The sequence below is a fragment of the Glossina fuscipes genome, unplaced genomic scaffold, assembly GCF_014805625.2.
Source record: "Glossina fuscipes isolate IAEA_lab_2018 unplaced genomic scaffold, Yale_Gfus_2 61051, whole genome shotgun sequence".
NCBI lineage: Eukaryota > Metazoa > Arthropoda > Insecta > Diptera > Glossinidae > Glossina > Glossina fuscipes.
Window position 1 is genome coordinate 88,178 of NW_024003300.1, and position 15,176 is coordinate 103,353.

The following is a 15,176-nucleotide window of genomic DNA, read 5'->3' on the forward strand; positions in this document are numbered from 1 at the left end:
AAGGGACGCAAAATTTTATAATAGCAGCATCGACTTCAACACCACAATAGCAAATGCCACCCCAGACAGTAGCGCAGCCTAGCGGCAGTCATCACCACGATCAGCAGGCAGGACAACAGTGGACCAGCGATGAAAACGCCCGGAGGCGGAACATAGATCTCAATCGCTGGCACGTTAAATTCGACGGCTATGGTAAAGGCCTTACGGTCGAGAGCTTTGTGTTCCGAGTGGAACGGCTCAGGCAGCAGCACCAGATAAGCCATGAGGAATTATTTGCCGAGTTTCACTGTCTAGTGACCGGTCAAGCCAGCAAATGGTATTGGCAGCTGCTGGAGGATAGAGAAGGAGACGTCACTTTTGATTATTTCGCGCTAAAAGCTGAGCTCCTCAATCAATTCAAGACCGCAGACTCTGATTACGAATTTATTAGAGAAATCATGGAGCGGAAGCAGCAGAACGCCGAGACCTTCGAGGACTACTACGCGGAGATACACGATCTAACATTCCGCCTACGCAGAAAGATTCCTGAGTCAGAAATGATCAAAATAATGAAGTCCAACGTTAAGCCCAGTCTGGCCGCACTGATTTTCGCCACCAAAGCGTTGGCGAGTTCAAAGCCGAATGCAAGAGGGCAGAAAAGCTGTTGAGAGAAAGTAGAAGAAGGCCGAAACACGTAAGCGAGATCGGACAGGAAGGTGGAAATGGGGACGGAGTTAATCGCGAACCAGTTGAAGCTCTAGCGCCGCGGCATAGCCCAAGCAGCGACAGGCAACGCGGAAACGGCGGGGCTGTGAAATACGGCAAAAAATGGGTTAGCACGGGCAATAAAAATAAGCATCCGAACGAGCGGCACCACATGCAACCAGCAACGTCACGTGCAGGCCAGCCGAAGCAAGAGGCAACAGCAGCAGTAGTAACACCCCAGCACCATACCACCACACCAGCACCAGCGATCGCAGTGAGGACAGCGCAGAGCATTGCTTTCTGCCAGTCACCGTTCCATCTGATGACATGCTACGTGTGCGGGATCCCGGGAGATTATTTTTTAAGAAATCCAGCGGAAGGCACCAGAGATGCAGGTGTCCCTTCCACAACATGGTCTGTTTCGCATGCGGCAAAAATGAGAGCTACGGCGCTTTACCCGCATCGGAAAACACCAGGCTGGCGAGGCAAGCCGGACGAGACGTCACCCGGAACAGCAACAATAACGTCAACAATAACGACAGCAACAATAACAGCAGCAACGACAATAAGAACAACATCAACAACAGCAACAATAACATCAGCAATAACAACAGCAACAATAACATCAGCAACAGCAACACCAACAATAACCACAAAAACAACACCAACCACAGCAGTGACAATATTAACGCGAGCAGCAACAGGCGCAACTATAACACCAGCAACGGATCAAGACATCCCCGAGTACAGAAGCTTAGCACAGAGGATCGCGGACTACCAGCAGAAGCGACACGAGATATTTAGCGCAGAGATTTTTAGAAGGCGAGCGCTCACGAGAAAACATAGGAAGATTCTGATCTTACGCCAAAGGAGGAAGGCGTACAGGATGTTTCAGCAAAAGGAGATCCCAGCGATTGTTTCCCTAGAGCACGATGACAGGATGTTTGCACGGACCAAGGCCGACAACACCGAAGTAACCGCTCTTCTGGACGCAGGAGCCAGCGTTAGTTGTTGTGGGGCCGGAGCAACGAGATTCCTCGAGAATCGAAGACATCGAGTCATTAGGCTGCGAAATCGACACGTGAAAACAGCAGACGGGAAGGAGACATCCGTAACGGGACTCATTACCTTACCCGTCGAGTGGGAGGGCGAGACCAGGAGTATTGAATTCTACATAGTACCAGATTTGCAGCAGCAATTTTATTTCGGCATAGACTTCTGGTAGGCTTTTGGCATATCTGTCGCTTCGAGGGCAGGCACCACCCCTAATGCCCCAAGTCAAAGACAGGCTGTAGACTCAGTAAGCCAAGAGCACGGCAAACCGGCAGGGTACTTGAACTCACCTCACCAGTTGACTGAAACTCAGCAAAGCTTCCTCAACCAAGTCATTGCAACCTTTCCATCGTTCGAGGAGCTTGGGCTCGGTAAAACCCACGTAGAGCAACATGTAATTACCGTTACTGAAGACAACGTTCACCAGCAGTACAGCAGTTAGTCTACCGTGAGCTGGATCGGATGCTAGTGATGGGAGTAATCGAAGAGAGCAATAGTAGCTGGAGCTCCCCAATGACTCTAGTCCGGAAGGGTGAGAAAAACCGCTTATGCCTAGATGCGCGCAAGGTGAATGAACGGACGATCAAAGACGCCTACCCCCTACCTCACATGGAAGAATTACTCAGTCGACTGCAAGACACCCGGTACATTTCAACAATTGACCTCAAGGATGCTATCTGGCAAATCCCGTTGGAAGAGAAATCAAGGGAAAAAACAGCGTTTACAGTGCCAGGGAGGCCGCTATACCAGTTCAAGGTGATGCCATTCGGCTTGTGCAACGCAGCGCATGTGCCGGCTGATGGATAAAGTTATACAAGGCTGCCTCCGGGAAAACGTCTTTGTGTACCTGGACGACCTGTTGGTCTGCTCACCCGATTTCAACCACCACCTCTTGTACCTAGCCATGGTAGGTAAATGCCTAAAAGATGCCAATCTCACGATCAACGTTGGCAAGAGCAGATTTTGTTACCAAGAAGTAAAATACCTCGGCTTCATAGTGGACAACGGACAGCTAAAAACAGATCCCGCCAAGGTAGAGGCCATGACGGATTTCGCAGTGCCGAAAACTCCAAAGCAGCTCCGAAAGTTCATTGGCATGACGAGCTGGTATCGCCGTTTCATTCCCAACTACGCGACAATAGCAGGACCCCTACATGACTGTCTTACAAAAGAACGAGTGAAAAACTTTGCCTTGTCAGAAAAAGCCCTAGACGCGTTCGATCAGCTAAAGGAAAGTCTCATCACAGCGCCAGTCTTGGTTACGCCGGACTTTACAAAACACTTCTACGTAATATGCGATGCATCAAGAGAGGGCGTGGGAGGAGTCCTGGCTCAAAGAGACAACGAAGGGAACGAACGGCCTGTTGCATACGTGTCAGCAAAGCTGAATAGAGCACAAAAAAATTACACGGTAACAGAGCTAGAATGCCTAGCAGCCAAACTATGCGTCGCGAGATTCCGGCCGTATATTGAGGGACTTTCCTTCACCATTATTACCGACCACGCTAGCCTGGAATGGCTCATGTCGCATAAGGACCTGTCAGGTAGACTGGCGAGGTGGAGCCTCAAACTGCAAGCCATTGACTTCACGGTCCAACACAGGAAAGGCAGTCAGAATGTTGTGCCAGACGTATTGTCGCGGATGGATTTAAGCGAGATAGTAGAAGGTAATGACCGGTTACTTGACATCGACCTAGACTCTCCGCACTTTGCCTCTGAAGAGTACAACCAATTGAAACATGCAATCATAGAAAATGGAGATAAACTCCCAGACATCTGCGTGTCGGAAGGGCTAGTCTACAAAAAAACCTGTTTCAGCACGGGTGACGGAATCGAAGATAACAATGCGTGGAAGTTGTGGGTGCCCAAAGAACTGCGACCGCGATTAGTAGAGGCAGCGCATAGGTCGCCATCGGCAGGACATGGAGGGATACACAAGATCTTGCAGAGTCCACGAGAAAGATATTACTGGCCTGGCATGGCAATCGGAGTGAAAGACCTGGTGCGGAGCTGTGAGGTGTGCTGTAGCAGCAAGACTGGTAGAACACAAAGGCCCCCGATAGGTAGGCAACAAGTCACGGACAGACCGTTTCAGCGTATCTACATCGACTTCTTGGGACCGTATCCGAGAACAAGAAACGGCAACACTTGCATATTCGTCTGCCTGGATCACTTTTCCAAGTTCGTGCTTTTAAAGCCGATGAAGAAAGCTAGTGCTGTGGGAGTGATCAGGTATTTGGAGCAAGACGTGTTCCACGTATTTGGAGTGCCAGAAATGGTACATTCTGATAATGGCAAACAGTTTGTTTCAGGAGCTTTTCAAGAATTCCTACAGAAATATGATGTGCAACACTTCAGGACAGCTTTTTATGCACCACAAGCAAATGCCGCTGAACGAGTCAATAGGTCCGTGCTGCAAATAATACGATCGTATCTCGCGGAAGACCAGAAGACGTGGGACATTCACCTTACCAACGTCGCTTTTTCGCTGCGTAGCGCCGTACATAGTGCCATAGGTATGACACCCTTCTATGCACTATTCGGGCTAAACATGATGCAGCACGGGTACTCATACAAGGTAGCGCGGAAGTTAGAGGGAGTCCGAGGCAGTGAGGCCAATATTAGTTTTATACCTGAAAAGTTAGGCCTCGTAAGGGAAGCCATCTCCAAAAGACTGGCGCAGGCTTACGAAAGAAACCGACGAACCTACGACACGCGAAGCAAGCCAGTCCAGTTTAAAGTAGGACAGGTAGTCTACCGGAAGAATTTTAGGCTCAGCAGCATGGCAGAAGGGTACAATGCGAAGTTAGCACCAAGGAACGTTAGGTGCGTAGTCCAGAAGGCGATAGGAAGCTCCCTGTATGAGCTCAGTACCGAGACAGGACGGCAACTAGGAGTGTATCACGCAAAGGATATTTTTTCTACCTGAGGCCCCCTGTGGGAACACCAAATTTGCCCGGCTAGCTCAGTCGGTAGAGCATGAGACTCTTAAACTCAGGGCGTGGGTCGAAGCCACACGTTGGTCCGTAGTAGTCGGTCAGGAGGGGTATAGTCGGTCTGTCCGCGGACTATTTGACGTACACATTCCATATCGCAGGCGATATCGATGGGTCCGAGCTGTAACGGCCGCGAACAAACCTTGGGTAGGGTGTCTGTCAGTCTGTATCAACCGCAAGGAGCGGAATAACGGCATGCCGTTAGACGAAATCATGCGATTTTGTGGTACCGCTAATAAATCGCATGATCTTGCGGGATATGTTTATTTTATTCTTTTCTGTTTTCCTTGTTTACAAGTACAGGCAAAATCGTATGATTTTGCGGTACTTCTTTTTTTTCCTTTTGCTCTTGCAAGCATAGGCAAAAATCGTATGATTTTGCGGTATTTTTGCTTGCTTTTGCAGGTACAGGCAGAATCGTATGATTTCGCGGTACTCCTTTTTTCTTTGCTTTTGCAAGCATAGGCAAAAATCGTATGATTTTGCGGGATCTTTGCTTGCTTTTGTGAGAGTAGCGGCAAGCCGCTATAGAGAGAGCAACAGGAAGAAGAAGAGGGAAATTGAGCAAGAATGAGAAGTTTGTCTGTTTTTAATTTTCAAGATAGAGGGGAGAACAACTTGGAATCTGATGGAGTGCGGACGTGTCCGCGAGTTGTGTCTTCAGTTTTATTAAAATAAAAAAAGGTTAAACGTTTTTGTGAACCAAAAAAAAAAGAAAGAAAAAAAAAGGAAGGAAAAAACTCGAACTTTAAGAAAAATATTCTACATTGACATTAAGTGATGTTTTTTTGCTAAGCAGCTGAGTGGTGACGACTTTATTTGGATTAAGCCATCCATCCAAAAAATATGTACATAAACGGAAAAAATTTATTTCCGTCTTCCATAGAATTAGTTTAAAAAAAAAAAAGTTTTAATCAATTTATCCAAAAAAAAAGTAATTGCAAGTTTTGATAAAATTGCATTATTCCTAAAATTACCTTGAACAAAACAAGCAAGCCAAGTGCATTTAATAAATTAAGAAAAAGAAATAGTCCAATAATTTATGTAAATTTTCAATTCTGCCTTAATTCCATAAACAAATATGACATGTATAAACAAATGGTCGTGTAATCTTTATTAATTTTTCTTAAGTTGTTAAGTTGTTGATTTCCACAAGAGATTCTTACCGAAGTAAAAAGTTCAACGAAGTCAAATGATAAATAAAAATTGTTTTTATAAAAGAAAAAAAAAGGTAAAAATAATGGCGGTATTTGTGCATTGTAAATAATATGCATACAAGTGTGAAAATATCTTTTAATTAAAACGAGAACAGAGCGAGAGAAAAAAAAAGGAAGCAAATTTCTCCCTGATGGTGTACGAATATACTTACTTTGCGAAACTGTTTGACATGAATACATAAGGCCAAATTCCCTTTCATACAATGTGAGGAGTTGAAGCAAGCATCAACCCCTTTGCAGCGAACAGGAGCCGCCGAAGGAAACGGTCACCGCCGCAGACCCTACACCGGCACCGGGAGGATTATATTGTAAGTTACTTTAGTTTGTTTACTTCCTTTTGTTTTGTCTCCCCGATGAGTAGCTAAGCGCTACAGCTGCCACCGCTGTAGCTGAAAGCAAAAAGGGGGGGTGCGCACATGATGCCCATGTAGGGCAGACGCCAGACGGCTACCGACTGACTTACAGTGGACAGACAGAGGGTAGACAACCGACGGGACTTTTCTTTTTTTTTAGTTTTTATTTTTTGTCAGGAAAATATATCTACTCAACCGGCAATAAAAGTAGCGAGTCTCATGACACATGTTAGATCCGAATATAGCAAATCTAGGTACGCCATAAATATTTCCTCAATTATTTTACTCTTGAATTTCTTCAAAAAATTGTAGATGACACTAACCTCCTCGCCATTCAAACAGACTCATCGTGAATCGTTTAGAGCCAATAAGAAGCATATTACACTTCAATAACAATGGCGAGCTTCTTACGAGATGCGATCATCGCTTACGCAAGATTAGACCTGTAATACCCCACCTAACTGAAACATGTTCATCTATTACCGTAAACCAACGCCTCTCAATAGAGTAGCAAACGTGTTTAACAAAAATAGGTCATGTCCTGAGAAAACATTTGCCGAATAAGCTTCACAAGTGTGGCTTAAAGATACTAGTTTTATGTAGTTTCGCGGGATATGCATATGATTTCGAAGGGTATTCCGCATAAGAAGATAGAAGAAACAGGATAGCTGATCAACCAGATTTGGGCGTTATATATGTCGTCTTACCATTAGCCAGAGTGGTACTAAGAATGAGGTATCATACGGTGCCTTTCCATAATTTTTACATACCATTGCTCCTCGCGTTCTATTTATGGGTACAAGAGATCCATTGCGTCAGAACTGTACGACAGAACAGATTGCTTAATTTTAGATTTTAATCAAGACGACGATTCCTAGGAGAACCTATGAGAAAAAAATTCTTATCATGACAGTATTGACTTTCCAGCGACGGTGTGGAGAGGCAACAAGATTGTTACATTGTTGTCTATTTATATACGCTCGCAACACGTAGACAATATCTGCCAATATGGCAAGCAAATAAAGCAAGAGATCAATATCTCTTGCCTAAAAACAGTGCAAGATTGTAGTATGCACACGGGAGGATAGGACTTAATCGACAGCTACGTAGGTAGTTATCATATAGGATTCAAAAGACAAAAATTTTTCCGTTTATTCTATCCTCCATTGGACCTTGCCGTAAGAAATCCTTGAATACTTATGGAAAAAAACTCCATTACAATTGCTTAGTTGCGCGATGATGCTCTATGCAATGTGGATCTTATATACACGGCAATAAAAGAGGTCGGCCTAGTAATAGCTTGTTGGAGCAAAATTAACAGTCGGAAAACGTATTTCTTCTTTAGCCCTCTATGAATGTACGAAAAGATGGCGTTCTTCTATGTCGTATATTTTCAAAGAGAATGAAGTGTGAAGTGGTCATGAAGCCGACACAATTTTCCTTTATGTTTAAATCCTAGAAATAATTATTTTACGGATTTTTGTATTTTCTAATGCAATGATAAGTATTATTTATATTCGAAGTGTTATGTCATTGTACACAGTAAATTCCTAGAAGTCACGCAACGATTTAGCATGATAATGTAGAAATACGTAAACATGTGTCTCGAAAATTTAAAAAAAATTCTTATGTGTTCTTTTTATCGTTAAGTACACCCATTTTCTGACCGATTTCATTTTTTTTCTTTCAAAAATAAAAATTCATGCATTTAACAGTTAAAATCTACCAAGTCAGATTTTTCTTATTTCCTAGTTATGTAATGTAATCTGTGAAGCAACACATGTGAAGCAACAAGAAGATGTCGAACAAAGAGGAGACCAGCTCCAAACCAATAAAGGCAATTAAAAAGAAGAACTTGCACAAACGTAATGGTTATCAGAGAATCATCAGTCATTATAACAGTTCCCGAAATGTCTTTCAAATCTTACTCCTCCAATATATTCCATATAGAACTTGAGTTGATTATAGGGTGCGATACAGCAGAAGAAGCGTAGATAAATACACCAGCAAGTTGAAAATGGATGCATTCCAGTTTGTAGAGCATTAACCTGCACTTCTGGATATACAAATAGAAAAAAATATGCCAGATAAGTCCAGATGCAGATGAAGAATTCAGAAGAGGCGAAAGAATGTAGCTCAGCCAGGCATATACCTGACAGGTACCCGCAGTGCTCAGCAACAAATGCGGGAGGGAAAGATCTTCACATTGAACATTTTCTAAAGAATCAGATTGAACGTTTTTATGTAAAGTAAGTAGCGAAAGTATGTCCATTCACAGATGTGAAATTAGTCAACGTTTCGACATTACATAGTAAATTTAAATTGCCTCATAGAAGGAATCACACAGATGCTGGTGTTAACTTGTAACTTGATAAGAATCATGCGTTTACAATGAAAAGAAATAGCATTCCTGCTCACTGACCAAATATTCATGGTTTCCTATCCGAGACAAAACCGGTGTTTTTCACTTTTGTATATTCACGTAAGAGTGGCTCCAATAAAATTTATTTTCCATTTTTTAATTTAAATAAAAGCTTATTTAAAAAGTATATTTTAGTAGTATATGTGCGTTCCTACATCACTTTTTTCATATAAATGAATGTTGAAGTCAGTAAATATAGACTTTTAGAATACCCTACATTAAAAAAATTGTTTTGTGGACTGAACTACTCCTTTTTTTTGTTGTTCGGATTGAAAAAAGCCATTGCTCCGCCCACCCGAAAGTGTCCGAATGTGACCCGAATGGTCTTCGTGTGAATTTTTTGGACCCAACCGGTCGAAATGGGTGTTCGTGTCAAGGTTTTCAAGCGTGGTGTTGTGGTGGTGTTGCACACCATGTTATAAACTGCGTATACTCTAGAGCATGGGGAGTTAATTGTTTTTTGTGGTTTTTTGCGATTTTTTTTAGTAGTTTTTTAATTGATTTTCTGACCTTTCTTAATGGTATTAATAGTTGACCTATATATATTTTTTTATACCGCAATTCTAGAGATACACTCTGAGAGAACGCTCTGCTCCACTTTTTATGTCAAGTTTCCATCAACTTCCATTGCATACTATTAATCAAAGATCATCGTGGTGCAGTTAGTAGGACGTCACTATTTAAGTTCGAATCTGTTTGGAGCCACGCGTAGTTCTCTTGTTTGTGCTTAAAATTCGTTTTTGGACAAAGGCAAATATTAAATGAATTGACTAAAATTTAGAAACTGGGAATAGTTTTGTTCTGTGAATTAAAATATTTGTGGAGGTAAATAAAGTATAATGCAAAATAATTTATGCTATATACAAAACCAACTTTGAAGTGATGATAGAAAAACAGAAAATTGTAAAAGTGATAAATCACGGAAAATGTCCTATTAGGTCTTTAGAATTTCGCAGAATTTTGCTAAATCTATTTTAACAATAATCATTCGCTGAGGTATAACAAGTAAGAAAGTTATATTCGCCGATGGCCTAATCTCGCATACCCACCACTATGCTTTTCGAATTCTACTCTCCAAGTTCTTTTATTTAATACCCATATCGCTGTTGTTATTAAGAAAAAAGTAATCGCGGTGTCTACCATAGCCATCTTAAAATGAACCAATTTTTAGGCAGACAATATATCTTCATTTGAGGAAGTACTTTTATACGTTTTGTCTTGTTTTCCTTATAATTCAATTTAATAATAATTCAATTTAATTACTCGTAACTTTGTGTGGACACGATTGGTTCCATTTTTAGACTTAGAAAGCAAAGTGTCTCGTAAAGCAAAAGTCGAAAGTTTCATCCTTTTAACCTTAATAAAGAGCAAAAATCAAAAAAATTTTGTTCAAAAAAACTCCGTTGCGTTCAGGTTACGCTCCAATGCGCTCTTCTGTTCTGACCAACTAGGCTCAATTGTTTTTACCAAATTTGAGATTGATATCTTCATTTTTGCGACCAGAAGAGTGCCAACAAGACACCCCACACGGACACACAGGTGGACAGACATGGCTAAATCAATTCAGGATTTCACGCTGACTAAGAGTATATATACTTTGTAGGGCTCTGATGCTTCCCTTTGGGCCTTATATATTGCGAGGACGTTTCGTTTCTTTCCTACGGCTGAGACTGAGCCCAGCAGCCCAGGAAGGAAATAAAACCGCAAGAAAATTTATTTGTTGCTGAGACAGGTTCTTTTATTCGCGATTCGGGAGTCGAAGGCGGACTTCTTTCTTCGAGCGTCTATAACAGACTATCTTAACTAAACTTCAACCTTAACCTGTCCCTACCGCTACCTTAATCTATTTTATTCCATGTTATCCCTATCGCTATCTTAGTCTATCCCTACTGATACCTTAACCTATCCTATTCTATTCCTATTTCTATCTGAATCTAAACTACTCTATGTCATTTCTATCTTAACCTATCCCTATCGCTGTGCTACTCTTACTACTACCTTAACCTACCCTATTGCTAACTTAACACTAGCACTACTTTCCCCTCACCAAAAACGGAGAACACGTGAGGCCAAAACGAGGGACGACTTTGCGTCCTCACAATATATTATTGGAAAAAAAAAACAAAATGAGTATACCCCTATCTTAAAGTGGTGGGTATAAAAATGGTATGGCTTATGTCCATATATATGTTATGTTTTGTTTCACATAGAAGCCAAACAAGAAGTCATGGTACTGATTATGGATCTTTTGGTTAATTAGTCTCCACTTCGACGACGGAGATTGAAAGTGATTTACTTTTCGATTATGTATGACTGTAGATATTCACTTCGAAAATATACAGAAAAAATAAGAAGAAAATTATATTTGTTTGTTTATAAATAACCAATACGAGACAATAAAGAACAAAACCATATAAACGTTAATAAAAACGCGATTATATAAAATTTTTAATAGAGTGAAATAAAATGGAAAAGTAAGCCGTTTTAAGACCCAAAATAATTTATTTATATATAAAATATTTATAGAATTTATAAATATTAGTAATTGTTCTCTGTCATGCACTCATCCTATTATAAAAGCACATAAACGATTGAAAACGTTCTGGTATATGACATTTTTCTATTTTTACTTTTCATATTTATACAATATTGTAAGTTTCTAATGTAATATTCGAATATGAAAGTGTATCCCTAAGCTTTTAAGTTTGAACAGTTATTATTTGTCAAACTGTGTTTTCTTGTTTCTATTTTCCAAGTGTCAGTTGTGAAAAATAACTGTTCCGAATAGAAAAGAAATTACAGAAATTTTGTACTTACCCACAAATACTATCATACTTTTGCAAATGGTTGGTGTAGTATGGTTTTGCGATACTTATTATACCTCCAAAATTGGCGATCCGGCAAAACTAAAATAAGAAGCAGGAACCAATGGCATTTAGATCAAACTTGCTCAAGGCGATCTATTTCAGTAATCACAATCCCATCTAGATAATTTAAAAAAAACGATCAATTTTTAACGAAGTTCATATTCAGCCAACATTAAACAACACCCATCGATCACCGCAAAGTCAAAGCGGAGACATCGTTTCAAAATAACAAAAAATTAAGTCAAAACTCATTTCAATTACCGGCATTACTTCTACTCAATAAATCTATATACAAAAATATTATTATTATAATTATTATAATTTTAGACTAATGAAGTAAATGCTTAGACTAAAAAAAAAGACATTGAACACTAGTAGCACAGGCTATCGATTCATATACAAAAATTTAATTAAAGTTTTTCTAGAAACGCAACTCTAAAAGAGAAGCTTGTGGTAACTTTTCTTAGTTTATACTCAATACAAATGCAAATCTGGTCGCAGCGACGGGAAATTCATTGTGGCCCTTTTTTAAGGTAACTCTGGGAGCGCATTGGGCGACAATCACCAGCAAATTTGCTTACATGATTAAATTTCGTTGGTGACTATCGTCCACTTCATTGTCGGCTGCTTACATGATGACGCTAGCGATAACTTCGAGGATTTTTTATTAGCATAATGACAGACACAACTGAAATCATCTTTACTCAATTAGAAGCCGTAATAACAGCATAATAACCAATAGATCATTTAACTAAAGGACGACCGTTTAATACAATTACTGTAATGTAATATCCAAAACAAGTACGATCTTGCCGATCCCGTGAAGAAAGGAATTCTAAATGCTGCTACAGCTACACACGCTCCTTTATACATGTTGATACACAAACAACACACGTCATGCATTTATTTAACACCACCCAATGAGTTAAAACTGCCAAAACCCTTAGATAACACCAACACCCAACCAGAGCTAGATCCGCTAGAGATAGCTGCTTCAAGAGTCAAGCTACCGTAATTCTTTACCAACTGAAACGGGGTTCATCTACGGAAATATGGAATTCAACCACAGGTGCATTGTAGCGGAAGACATGAACGGCACATAACAGCTCTTCCGTACGAGATAAGAGCGACTTCATACAAAGTTCACCCAATACATGTAAGTACGCCGAATTCAAAAAGTTCTAATAGACAGACATACGTATAGCGAAAATAAGAAGTTGGACCGAATTTTAACTGAGGAGACAAAAAGCCGTCCGAAATTTATAGCAAACTTCAACTTCTCTATGGATCAAATTTTACAACAAATTTATAAAGAAAGCTCTAGCTTAGAAAGTTTCCATAAAAATTAAATTTAATGTTTGCCGGATAAAGCCGTTTGGCTGTAGTCATTTCAATAAATGTTACTGGTACTTACAGGTCAATTACAAATATTAATAATTCTTTTTTGTAGGGATTAATCTTATAATGAAAAAGCAAAAGGCTCTGGAAACTGATATTTTTTATTTTATATATTTGTATAGCACCATATGATATCATTTAGCAATTGAAGTGTATGTACGATGTAGAGTGCAGCCACAGATAGGTAAAAATAAAATAAAAAGAAAAAAAAATGAAAAATTAAATCAGGTGGCACACTTTCAAAAATGTACTTATTCAAAAAATAACCGCAAGCATTATGTTTACAATAAGCGCCCATTACCAAAAATTATAAACAGGCCATTTTATGCAATTTTAGTTAAAGAAAATTAGTATATCCATTTTATTAGTGAAGCTACTTAATTTTGAAGACTTCAAATCGAACTTGTCTTGGCATACAAGAAGTCAAATCAATATTCTAACTTTTTTTTTAATAGTGACGCTCTCGGCCAAATCAATTTTGGGAACTGAAAGAGTGCATGTCTTGGCATAGACAGCCAAGTAGGTTTGGAACACAAGTACACACATCTGCTCACTTTACACTTTCACTACGTTGGATTAATAGGAAAACCTCAGTCCCACGACACTACCTACTTAAATTATTAAATATCACTACACTATAAGGTATACTTTGTATACTACTTTCAAATGAATTGCAAATCAAGACATTAGTAAGAAGTGCTTCAAAATGGTTTTATAAAGAAAGCGTTGAATTTTCGAATACATGTTTTCGTTTAGTCAACTGTTTGTAGGTAAAACACCCACAATCATTACTAACTTTGAACAATCAATTTTCATACCCACAGCCGATCTGTGGTGTATCCTACCTATGATCCCCGTTCGGCTACATTTTTATCTGGGATTCTCAAACTTAGGTCTTCAACCCCTTAAACCTCATGAATAAAACGTTAAAATATTTTTACATACATATTCCCGAAAATATTAAAAATAATAAGAGTTGCGAGGACGTTTCCGTCCCTTTCCTAAAGGCTGGGAAAGCTCAGCGGCCCAGGGTAATGGAAACGCACAAGAAATTTGTATTTTGCAGGGATCTTTATTTTTAGTATTTGTAATCTAAATCTTACTCCGACTACTATGACTCGAAAACTACGTCTCTCTTAGCCGGCAACTGAATTCCAACTCACCTAACCTATCCTTAACCTACGCTTAATCTGACCTATCCTATTCTTAACCTATTTTAATCTATTCCTATTCTATCTTAATCTATTTCTATTCTATCTTAATCTATTCTTATCCTATGTCTATCCTATTCTTATACTACGTCTATCCTACTTTTGTCCTATCTTACTCTCTAGCACTCCTCTCTCCCCAATCAGAGACGGAGAACCCGTGAGGCCAAAATGGGGGACGACTTTGGGTCCTCACAGATCCTCCGTTCTTCGGGAGAAAGAGAAGTGGCTGATGACGCGCCTCTCCGGTATTGGCCGGTCGGTGACGGCTTCGGTGTGGCGCTATCGCTTGCTGCTGCAGTTGTGTTGGGCCGAACGTGGCCACAGAGCCTGCTCCATGTGCGGAGCAGGGCGTTACTGTCGATAATGGTGCAGAGCTTGTTACCGGAGCAGAGCAGGGTGCTGTTGTTTTCCGGTAATGGTGCATAGCCGGGTTGCCGGAGGCGTATCGTCGTTTGAACAGTCGGTCGTCTTTCACGACGATCTTGTGCTCGGCGATGGTGGTGGCTCCCTGCAAATTCGCGAACTTTGACAACTCTTGCTGCAGGAAGCGTTCAATGCGGCGGTGCTCTTCCTCGGTTTTCAATCGTTGCCTCTCAGTTATATGATGGTCGTCTATCACAGTTTGCGGGCTTTCGAAGGGCGCATTGGCTCTGTGATATGTCTGGTTCTGCATCGCCTTAGCGGCAAGCTCACCTGTCGGTGCTAGGCTCGTTCGGCTGACACGTAGCCGTCTTGCTGGCGCATTGCAGTTTAACCTCAAACGATTCCCGAACCAATTCCCCTCACTGGTGATGCGCTCCTTCGTGATTTCCCGGTCGACAACATTGTATGGTCCGTACGCCCCGTCGGCCGCAAGTCCAGTAGTGTTGGGTCGGGCAATCGTAGTAGTGATGGCCGTTCTGACCGCATCGTCAGCACGCCGCCGGCGTATTCCAACGCCTCTCGTATGATCTTGCGTTCAATACCCGTGGCCCG

At 40.8% G+C, this 15,176-nt stretch overlaps 1 protein-coding gene across 4 annotated transcripts in view; it reads right to left on the reverse strand.

Moving 5' to 3' along the window:
- Positions 1-15,176, reverse strand: part of LOC119643482 — a 58,497-nt gene that overhangs the window by 27,355 nt on the left and 15,966 nt on the right. For 3 of the 4 annotated variants that reach the window (XR_005248300.1, XR_005248299.1, XR_005248297.1), the window contains exon 3: positions 11,543-11,709. The exons of the other annotated variant lie outside the window; for it this stretch is intronic. The gene's annotated coding sequence lies outside the window, so the exon portion shown is untranslated. The remainder of the gene's footprint in view (positions 1-11,542; positions 11,710-15,176) is intronic. 4 annotated transcript variants of the gene reach the window in all.